Below are 10565 nucleotides of genomic sequence, written 5' to 3'. Positions count from 1 at the left end.
ATATAATATATTTCTATAGTGACCTATCATGGAAATTATATAAACATTGGGATCCTTGTTTTGCTAATTTGTAGACTATGTTTTTACGGGTTATTTTTTGCTCTAAAAAAATTAAAGAATGATTGACTTGATCTGTCATGGCGATTATATAAACCTACTAAGTTTTTATGGGCTATATTTTGCTCTAAAAAATTAAAGAATGATTGACTTGACCTGTCATGGCGATTATATAAACCTTTTTCAAGTTGCATGCAGGGTATAGGGGGCAGTGTGTTCTTCTTGAGCATGTCTCCCTTGTGCGTCTTACAGACGCAACACATATCTGTGGGCTCCCCGAGGTATATATACTATCCTTTACCGACAATTAGGGGGTCCGCACAATCTATCCCTTTGACCCAACAACGAGAAGGGTTTGACCATGATGGTTTCCTATTGATACTAGTAAGGTACACATGCATTGCACGCATCAGATTTGGTAACCAAATTATGAATAAATACCACACTATAGCATGTCAGCTTTGAGTCATATATGCATGATGTAGATGTTCGTTTAATTCTTATAGTTCATGTCATCCAAAATCAATTAGTTTTATAAAAAATCTATTTTAAGATTCATGGAATTGTGCATTGCAAAGCATAAAGTAAAAACAAAAGGTGAAAATTCATTTAGAAAGAAAAGTTTGGGCAATTAAGATATGAAGATTCTAGAGAACAAAGGAGAAGTGCTTGTGTTTTTTAGTTTTGTGCATTATGCTTAAGTTCAGCCATGGAGTCTTCTAGATTGTACATTTGGCAGAATCTGGTGGAATGTAGATGATATCCAACGGCCAGTAGTGCTCTGTACCATCGGATTGGCTTCATCCAACGACCAACTTTCAAAGTTATTCGCACACTATATAGGGGTATAGATGTAGATATAGATGTGTCCCATGCTAGACCAAATAAAGTTCGAGCGCATGTGTGGGATGACCCCCCTCCCCCCGCGGCCGCATTGAAGTTGGGAAACTGACATCGTACATATTGAACTAGGCTTGGAGTCGGGTACGGTGTTCGGTTTGTAATGTAGTTGGTGGCCCATCGAAGTTGTGCATTTGGGATTTAAACACATCCCACACCACCGTACCCTTACATTCTGATCGACCACGTCTCCCTTGTGCGCTTTTTTGTGATGACACGCATATCTGTGGGCTCTCTGAGTGTATGTATAGCATCCCTTTGACCGATAATGAGGGGTATGTGTTGGCCATGAATGGATTCCTCCTAGTTCATGTTAGGGCCGATCACCATCACATGTCGCTCAACCAAAGCTCGAGCTCATGCATTGTCAGGATTCCCTCCCACATGCTTGGATTGCTGGGTTCGACCTACATCATACCCTGCGTATCTCGTCCTTAACTACCTTGCCTTCATTGTTGTTGTCTGTATCGAGAGGTAGGCACCACATCTGAATTGTACATTATTCTATATTGAAAACACATATCACCCCTTCCCAACGTACATTATTTTGGGCCGCATGCAAGAGGTGCTGGTTTTGTGGTCCCCCTCGTGCAATTTTTATGATGGTTCAATCTATTGGCCCAAGTAGTTTATCGACAACAACAGCTGTCGTTTGACCAAACGATAGATTCATTGGTCCGTCTTATGGTAGGTCATGGTAACATGCATGTATGACCAAAATATAGGTCATTACATGCATCCGCCCCGCTGACACGAAGTGGGAGGTGGTGGGCCAAGCATCGTTGCTAGGTACGACATTATGTCATTATATATATATATATCCAAAGGTGCTTTCGTGTTTGCGAGGCAGGTGCCACCAAAGTTATGCATTGTCTATTTAAAGATTTAAACATCCCCAATATGCCTACATATATTTGGCCACTTCCATGTGGTTCTTGACTGTTGGCCCCTCTCATCGATCTTCGACGACGAGCCCAACTGTGGGCCCGCCCGGTCAAAGTTGTGCATTGGAATTTTGAGCATCATAGACCACCCTTTTCACTCATATATATTTGGGCCACATGTTGGTGTGGTTGTCTTCTGACCCTCTCTAACGTTATTTTTTGCTGCAAAGACTATGATGACGCTCAATGTACACGGGTATAATATCTTAACCATGTGTGATACAAGTGCGCTATGAATCACCACGCCTGCGCAAGCGCGAGCAAATTAAGGTGGATGTACTGGCTCAACCGTGTGCGATGCAAGTGCACTGTAAAATGACCACGAACGTGCAAGCGCGAGCAAAGGGTGGAGGTACTGGCTTAACCGTGTGCGATGCAAGTGCGCTATAAAACTGCCACCTATGCAAGCTAAAGGCGGGTAAGATTATTTGGAAATTAGGACGAACTGTGCGAGATAGACCAGCTAGCTAGAAATATGAAAACAAACTACCCGCCTTGAGCGTTGCAAAAATTGGCAGTTCCACGCCACTTTTCCTTATTATCATACACGCATATTGTTATTGGACCGTGCGCGATCTTGGGCACTCCCACCCCGCATCAATTCCTTTACCCAAATTTTAGTAGCCATCGTACTTCAACCGTCGCCCACACTCCTCTAGCATCGACCTTATAGTAAAATTGCAGTAGCCGAGGCGTTTGAACCGTCGCCCTCCCTGATCCACCACCATCTCCACCCACCAGTACTAAAATTTTCAGTAGTCGCAATGTATCCTCAAACACCCCCCATCCACAGTCCCCCACCCGCCCCCATCCCCCCTCGAACCCTAGCTCGCGGCCGTCAACCCCTGCTGGTCTGGCTGTTCCTCCTAGCTTAGATAATAAAGTTCAGGTTACACAGCGATTCCCATACCATTGCCCCACTCCCTTGAGTTTTTAGATGAGGCATGCGGTGTCCCTCCCCGCCAGATCCGCATCCCCTGCTCCAGAATGTTGCACCCTAAGCTCGACCATGTATCCCGGGGAGCCCGACGAGCGTTCGACCAAGAAGAGGTTTATCATGGCCTCTCCGGCGGACGTTGGCGAGGTGGCCGCCGTTTGCCCCGACCTGTCAATCCCGGAGCAACATGTCGCCGGGGAAGCCGCTGAAGACGTTGACTATGTTGCCATGCCGAAGGCTTCATGTCAGCGAGCTAGCGTATTACTGTATCTCGGGAAAGATGGCTACGACATCAAGCTCTTCCACAGCGACGCCTTCACGCGGGCCATGTCACAGGTTAAGTGGTCCATCCCCAATGATACGTCTCCAAAGTATCTATAATTTTTGATTGCTCCAGGCTATATTATCTACTGTTTTGGACATTATTGGGCTTTATTATCCACTTTTATATTATTTTTGGGACTAACCTATTAACCGGAGGCCCAGCCTAGAATTGCTGTTTTTTTGCCTATTTTAGGGTTTCGAAGAAAAGGAATATCAAACGGAGTCCAAACGGAATGAAACCTTCGGGAACGTGATTTTCACACTGAACATGATCCAGGAGGCTTGGACCCTACGTCAAGAAACAAAGGAGGAGGCCACGAGGTAGTGATACGTCCATTTTGCATCATGCTTTTATATCGATATTTTTTGCATTATGGGCTGTTATTTCACATTATGTCACAATACTTATGGCTATTCTCTCTTATTTTACAAGGTTTACATAAGGAGGGAGAATCCTGGCAGTTGGAATTCTGGGCTGGAAAAGGAGCAAATATTAGAGACCTATTCTGCACAACTCCAAAAGTTCTGAAACTCCACGGAATACCTTATAATAAATAATGAAAAATCCTCGCCAAAGATGAAGACCAGGGGGCCCACACCCTTTCCATGAGGGTGGGGGGCGTGCCCCCCTAGGGCGCGCCCCCTACCTCGTGGGCCCCCTGGTGGCTCTCCGATGACCATCTTCTGCTATATGAAGTCTTTCGTCGAGAAAAAAACCAGAAGCAACCTTTCGGGATGAAACTCCGCCGCCACGAGGCGGGACCTTGGCGGAACCAATCTAGGGCTCCGGCAGAGCTGTTCTGCCGGGGAAACTTCCCTCCCGGAGGGGGAAATCATCGCCATCGTCATCACCAAAGCTCCTATCATCGGGAGAGGGCAATATCCATCAACATCTTCGTCAGCACCATCTCATCTCAAAACCCTAGTTCATCTCTTGTATCCAATTCTTGTCTCCAAGTCCGGGATTGGTGCTAGTAGGTTGCTAGTAGTGTTAATTACTCCTTGTAGTTGATGCTAGTTGGTTTAATTGGTGGAAGGTCATATGTTCAGATCCTTTATGCATATTATTACCCCTCTGATTATGAACATGAATATGCTTTGTGAATAGTTACGTTTGTTCCTGAGGACAAGGGAGAAGTCTTGCTATTAGCAGTCATGTGAATTTGGTATTCGTTCGATATTTTGATGAGATGTACGTTGTCTAGCCTCTAGTGGTGTTATGTGAACGTCAACTACATAACACTTCACCATTATTTGGGCCTAGAGTAAGGCATTGCGAAGTAATAAGTAGATGATGGGTTGCTAGAGTGATAGAAGCTTAAACCCTAGTTTATGCGTTGCTTCGTAAGGGGCTGATTTGGATCCATATGTTCATGCTATGGTTAGGTTTACCTTAATACTTTTGTTGTAGTTGCAGATGCTTGCAATAGAGGTTAATCATAAGTGGGATGCTTGTTCAAGTAAGAACAGCACCCAAGCACCGGTCCACCCACATGTCAAATTATCAAAGTACCGAACGTGAATCATGTGAACGTGATGAAAACTAGCTTGACGATATTCCCATGTGTCCTCGGGAGCGCTTTTCCTTATATAAGAGTTTGTCTAGGCTTGTCCTTTGCTACAAAAAGGATTGGGCCACCTTTCTGCACTTTATTTACTTTTGTTACTTGTTGCTTGTTACAACTTATCTTATCACAAAACTATCTGTTACCACTTATTTCAGTACTTGCAGAGAATACCTTGCTGAAAACCGCTTATCATTTCCTTCTGTTCCTCGTTGGGTTTGACACTCTTACTTATCAAAAGGACTACGATAGATCCACTATACTTGTGGGTCATCAAGACTCTTTTCTGGCGCCGTTCCCGGGGAGTGAAGCGCCTTTGGTAGGTGGAATTTGGTAAGGAAATATTTATATAGTGTGCTGAAATTTACGGTCACTTGTTACTATGGAAAGTAATCCTCTGAGGGGCTTGTTCGGGGTATCTTCACCCCGAACAGTAGAGCAAAGAGTTGCTCCTCAACCTACTGAACCTATTGAAAATGAAATTCCTTATGAGTATCCTTCGGGTATGATAGAAAAACTGCTAGCTAATCCTGATGAACACCTAATATATGTGGATGAAGTTTGTGGATTATTTAAGCTTGCAGGTATACCCGATGATGTTGCTAAGAAGAAGGTCTTCCCTTTATCTTTGAAGGGAGACACATTGACATGGTATAGGCTATGTGATGATACAGGATCATGGAACTATAGAAGATTGAAATTGGAATTTCATCAAAAGTATTACCCTATGCATCTTGTTCATCGTGACCGCAATTATATATGTAATTTTTGGCCTCGCGAAGGAGAAAGCATCGCTCAAGCTTGGGGGAGGCTTAAATCAATGTTATATTCATGCCCCAATCATGAGCTCCCAAGAGAAACAATTCTTCAAAAAAATTATGCTCGGCTTTCTGAAAATAATCGCACCATGCTCGATACTTCTTGTGCTGGCTCTTTTATGATGAAGACTATTGGATTTAGATGGGATTTATTGGATAGAATTAAACGCAACTCTGAAGATTGGGATCTCGACAAAGGTAAGGAGTCAGGTATGACACCTAAGTTTGATTGTGTTAAATCTTTTATGGATACCGATATTTTCCGTAAGTTTAGCACTAAATATGGACTTGATTCTGAGATAGTAGCTTCTTTCTGTGAATCTTTTGCTACTTATGTTGATCTCCCTTAGGAGAAGTGGTTTAAATATCATCCTCCCATAGAAGTAAAAGTAGCTGCACCAATTAAAGTTGAAGAAAAGACTGTCACTTATAATGATCCTATTGTTCCTACTTGTTATGTTGAGAAACCACCTTTCCCTGTTAGGATAAAGGATCATGCTAAAGCTTCAACTATGGTTCGTAAAAGCAATATTAAAACATATACACCTCCTGAGCAAGTTAAAGTAGAACCTAATATTGCTATTGTTAAAGATCTCTTGTCTGATAATATTGATGGGCATGTTATTCAGTTCTGCAGTGAAACTGCTAGAATTGCTAAACCTTGTGCTAAAGATAAACATAGACTTGTGGTAGGCGTGCCTGTTATTTCTGTTAAAATAGGAGAACATTGTTATCATGGATTATGTGATATGGGTGCTAGTGCTAGTGTCATACCTTATGACTTGTATAAATAAATCAAGCATGAAATTGCACCTGCTGAGTTAGAAGATATTGATGTCACAATTAAACTTGCTAATAGAGATACTATTTCAGCAGTGGGAATTGTTAGAGATGTCGAAGTCTTGTGCGGGAAAACTAAATATCCTGCTGATTTTCTTGTTCTTAGTTCCCCACAAGATAGCTTTTGTCCCATTATATTTGGTAGACCCTTCTTGAACATTGTTAATGCTAAGATAGACTGCGAAAAGAATGTTGTTACTATTGGCTTGGATGATATGACTCATGAATTTAATTTCTCTAAATTTAGTAAACAACACCGTGAAGAAGAATTGCCTAGTAAGGATGAAATTATTGGTCTTGCTTCTATTGTCGTACCTCCTAGTGATCCTTTAGAACAATATTTGCTAGACCATGAGAATGATATGTTTATGAATGAAAGAAGGGAAATAGATGAAGTATTCTTTAAATAGGAACCTATTCTGAAACACAATTAGCATGTTGAAATCCTAGGGAATCCCCCTCCACCTAAGGGTGATCCCATGTTTGAGCTTAAACCATTGCCTGATAATCTTAAATATGCTTATCTTGATGAAAAGAAGATATATCCTGTTATTATTAGTGCTAACCTTTCAGAGCATGAAGAAGAAAGATTATTGAAAACTCTGAAGGAGCACCGTGGTTCTATTGGATATACTCTTGATGATCTTAAGGGCATTAGTCCCACTCTATGTCAACATAAAATAAATTTGGAAGCAGATGCCAAACCAGTTCGTGATCCTTAACGACGTCTGAATCCTAAAATGAAAGAAGTGGTAAGAAAAGAAATACTAAAGCTTCTGGAGGCAGGTATAATTTATCCCGTTGCTGATAGTCAGTGGGTAAGTCCTGTTCATTGTGTCCCTAAGAAGGGAGGTATTATTGTTGTTCCTAATGATAAAGATGAATTGATTCCACAAATAATTATGACAGGTTATTGGATGGTAATTGATTTCCGCAAATTAAATAAGGCTACTAAGAAAGATCATTACCCCCTAACTTTTATCGATCAAATGCTAGAAATATTATGCAAACATACACATCACTGCTTTCTAGATGGTTATTCTGGTTTCTCTCAAATACATGTGTCGGCTAAAGATCAATCAAAGACTACTTTTACATGCCCTTTTGGTACTTTTGCTTATAGATGTATGGCTTTTGGTTTATGTAATGCACCTGCTACCTTTCAAAGATGCATGATGGCTATATTTTCTGACTTTTGTGAAAAGATTTGTGAGGTTTTCATGGATGACTTTTCCGTCTATGGATCTTCTTTTGATGATTGCTTGAGCAATCTTGATCGAGTTTTGCAGAGATGTGAAGAAACTAATCTTGTCTTGAATTGGAGAAGTGCCAGTTTATGGTTAATGAGGGTATTGTCTTGGGGCATAAAGTTTCTGAAAGAGGTATTGAAGTTGATAAAGCCAAGGTTGATGCTATTGAAAAGATGCCATGTCCCAAGGACATCAAAGGTATAAGAAGTTTCCTTGGTCACGCCGGATTTTATAGGAGGTTCATTAAGGACTTCTCAAAAATTCCTCGGCCTCTGACTAATTTATTACAAAAAGATATACCATTTGTCTTTGATGATGATTGTTTAGAAGCATTTGAAATACTTAAGAAAGCATTAGTCTCTGCACCTATTATTCAGCCACCTGATTGGAATTTACCCTTTGAAATTATGTGTGATGCTAGCGATTATGCTGTAGGTGCTGTTCTAGGGCAAAGAGTTGATAAGAAATTAAATGTTATCCATTATGCTAGTAAGACTCTAGACAATGCTCAAAGAAATTATGCTACTACTGAAAAAGAACTTTTAGCAGTTGTATTTGCTTGTCATAAGTTCAGACCTTATATTGTTGATTCTAAAGTAACTATCCACACTGATCATGCTGCTATTAAATATCTTTTGGAGAAGAAAGATGGTAAACCTAGACTTATTAGATGTGTTCTCTTGCTACAAGAATTTGATTTGCATATTGTTGATAGAAGAGGAGCTAAGAACCCCGTTGCAGACAATTTTTCTAGGTTACAGAATGTTCTTGATGACCCATTACCTATTGATGATAGCTTTCCTGATGAACAATTAAATGTCATAAGTACTTCTCATAGTACTCCTTGGTATGCTGATTATGCTAATTACATTGTTGCTAAATTCATACCACCTAGTTTCACATACCAACAAAAGAAAAGGTTCTTCTATGATTTGAGACATTACTTTTGGGATGACCCACATCTTTATAAAGGAGTAGATGGTGTTATTAGATGTTGTGTACCTGAGCTTGAACAGGAACAGATCCTACGCAAGTGCCACTCCGAAACTTATGGAGGACACCATGCGGGAGATAGAACTACACATAAGGTATTGCAATCCGGTTTTTATTGGCCTATTCTCTTCAAGTGTAACGCCCACGATGCGGCTATATCTCCCACGTGTCGAAGAACGACTTAGAGGCATAACCGCATTGTAAGCAATGTCGCAAGTGGGGTAATCTTCACACAACCCATGTAATGAATAAGGAAAAGTGGTACATAGTTGGCTTACACTCGCCACGTCAAACAATAGCATAAATATCAATACACTCATCCAGATACAATCAAGGTCCAACTACGGAACCAAAATAAAGATCAACCCCAAATGCAACAAAGTCCCCGATCGCCCCAACTGGGCACCACTACTGATCATCTGGAAATAAATGTAGTATCGTCCTAAGTCCTCATGGAACTCCCACTTGAGCTCAGTCGAATCTCCTAGAGCGGTATCATCGGTCCCTGCATCTGGTTTTGGAAGTAATCTATGAGTAACGGGGACTCAGCAATCTAACACCCTCGCGATCAAGACTATTTAAGCTTATAGGTAGGGAAAAGGTATGAGGTGGAGCTGCATCAAGCACTAGCATATATGGTGGCTAACATACGCAAAAGAGAGCGAGAAGAGAAGGCAAAGGCACGGTCGGTAAACTATGATCAAGAAATGATCCTAGAACAACCTACGTTCAAGAATAACACGAGACCGTGTTCTCTTCCCGGACTCCGCCGAAAAGAGACCATCACGGCCACACACTCTGTTGATTCATTTTAATTAAGTTAAGCTCAAGGTTATCTACAACCGGATAATAACAAATTCTCATCTGCCCATAACCATGGGCACGGCTTTCAAAAGTTTAAATCCCTGCAGGGGAGTCCCAACTTAGCCCATCACAAGCTCTCACAGTCAACGATGGATATTCCTTCTCCCAAGACAATCCGATCAGACTCGAAATCCCGGTTACAAGACATCTGGACAATGGTAAAACTAAACCAGCAAAGCCGCCCGAATGTGCCGACAAATCCCAATAGGAGCTGCACATATCTCGTTCTCAGGGCACACTCAGATGAGACATCCTACGAGTAAAACCAACCCTCAAGTTGCCCCGAGGTGGCCCCGCAGTCTACTCGGTTCGGACCAACACTCAGAGGAGCACTGGCCCGGGGGGTTAAATAAAGATGACCCTCGGGCTCCGGAAACCCTAGGGAAAAAGAGGCTAGGTGGCAAATGGTAAAACCAATGTTGGGCATTGCTGGAGGATTTTTATTCAAGGTGAACTGTTAAGGGGTTCCCATTATAACCCAACCGTGTAAGGAACGCAAAATCAAGCAACATAGCACCGGTATGACGGAAACTAGGGCGGCAAGAGTGGAACAAAACACCAGGCATAAGGCCGAGCCTTCCACCCTTTACCAAGTATATAGATGCATTAAAATAGACAAGATATAATAATGATATCCCAACAATAAACATGTTCCAACAAGGAACAAACTCCAATCTTCACCTGCAACTGGCAACGCTATAAGAGGGGCTGAGCGAAGCGGTAACATAGCCAAACAACGGTTTGCTAGGACAAGGTGGGTTAGAGGTTTGACATGGCAATATGGGAGCTATGATAAGCAAGTGGTAGGTATCGTAGCATAGGCATAGCAAAAGAGTGAGCACCTAGCAAGCAAAGATAGAAATGATTTCGTGGGTATGGTCATCTTGCCTGCAAAGTTCTTCGAGTTGACGTTAACTTGATCCTCATAAGCATACTCAACGGGCTCCTCGATCACGTACTGATCTCCCGGCTCTACCCAAGCAAGAACACAAGCAAAGGGAGACACTATCAACCACGTGCAATGCACAAACAACATGATGCAAAACATGGTATGATATGCGGGATGTGATATG

The sequence above is a fragment of the Triticum urartu genome, chromosome 2 (assembly GCF_003073215.2).
Source record: "Triticum urartu cultivar G1812 chromosome 2, Tu2.1, whole genome shotgun sequence".
In the NCBI taxonomy this organism is placed as follows: Eukaryota; Viridiplantae; Streptophyta; class Magnoliopsida; order Poales; family Poaceae; genus Triticum; species Triticum urartu.
Note: the sequence above shows the minus strand (reverse complement) of the source record.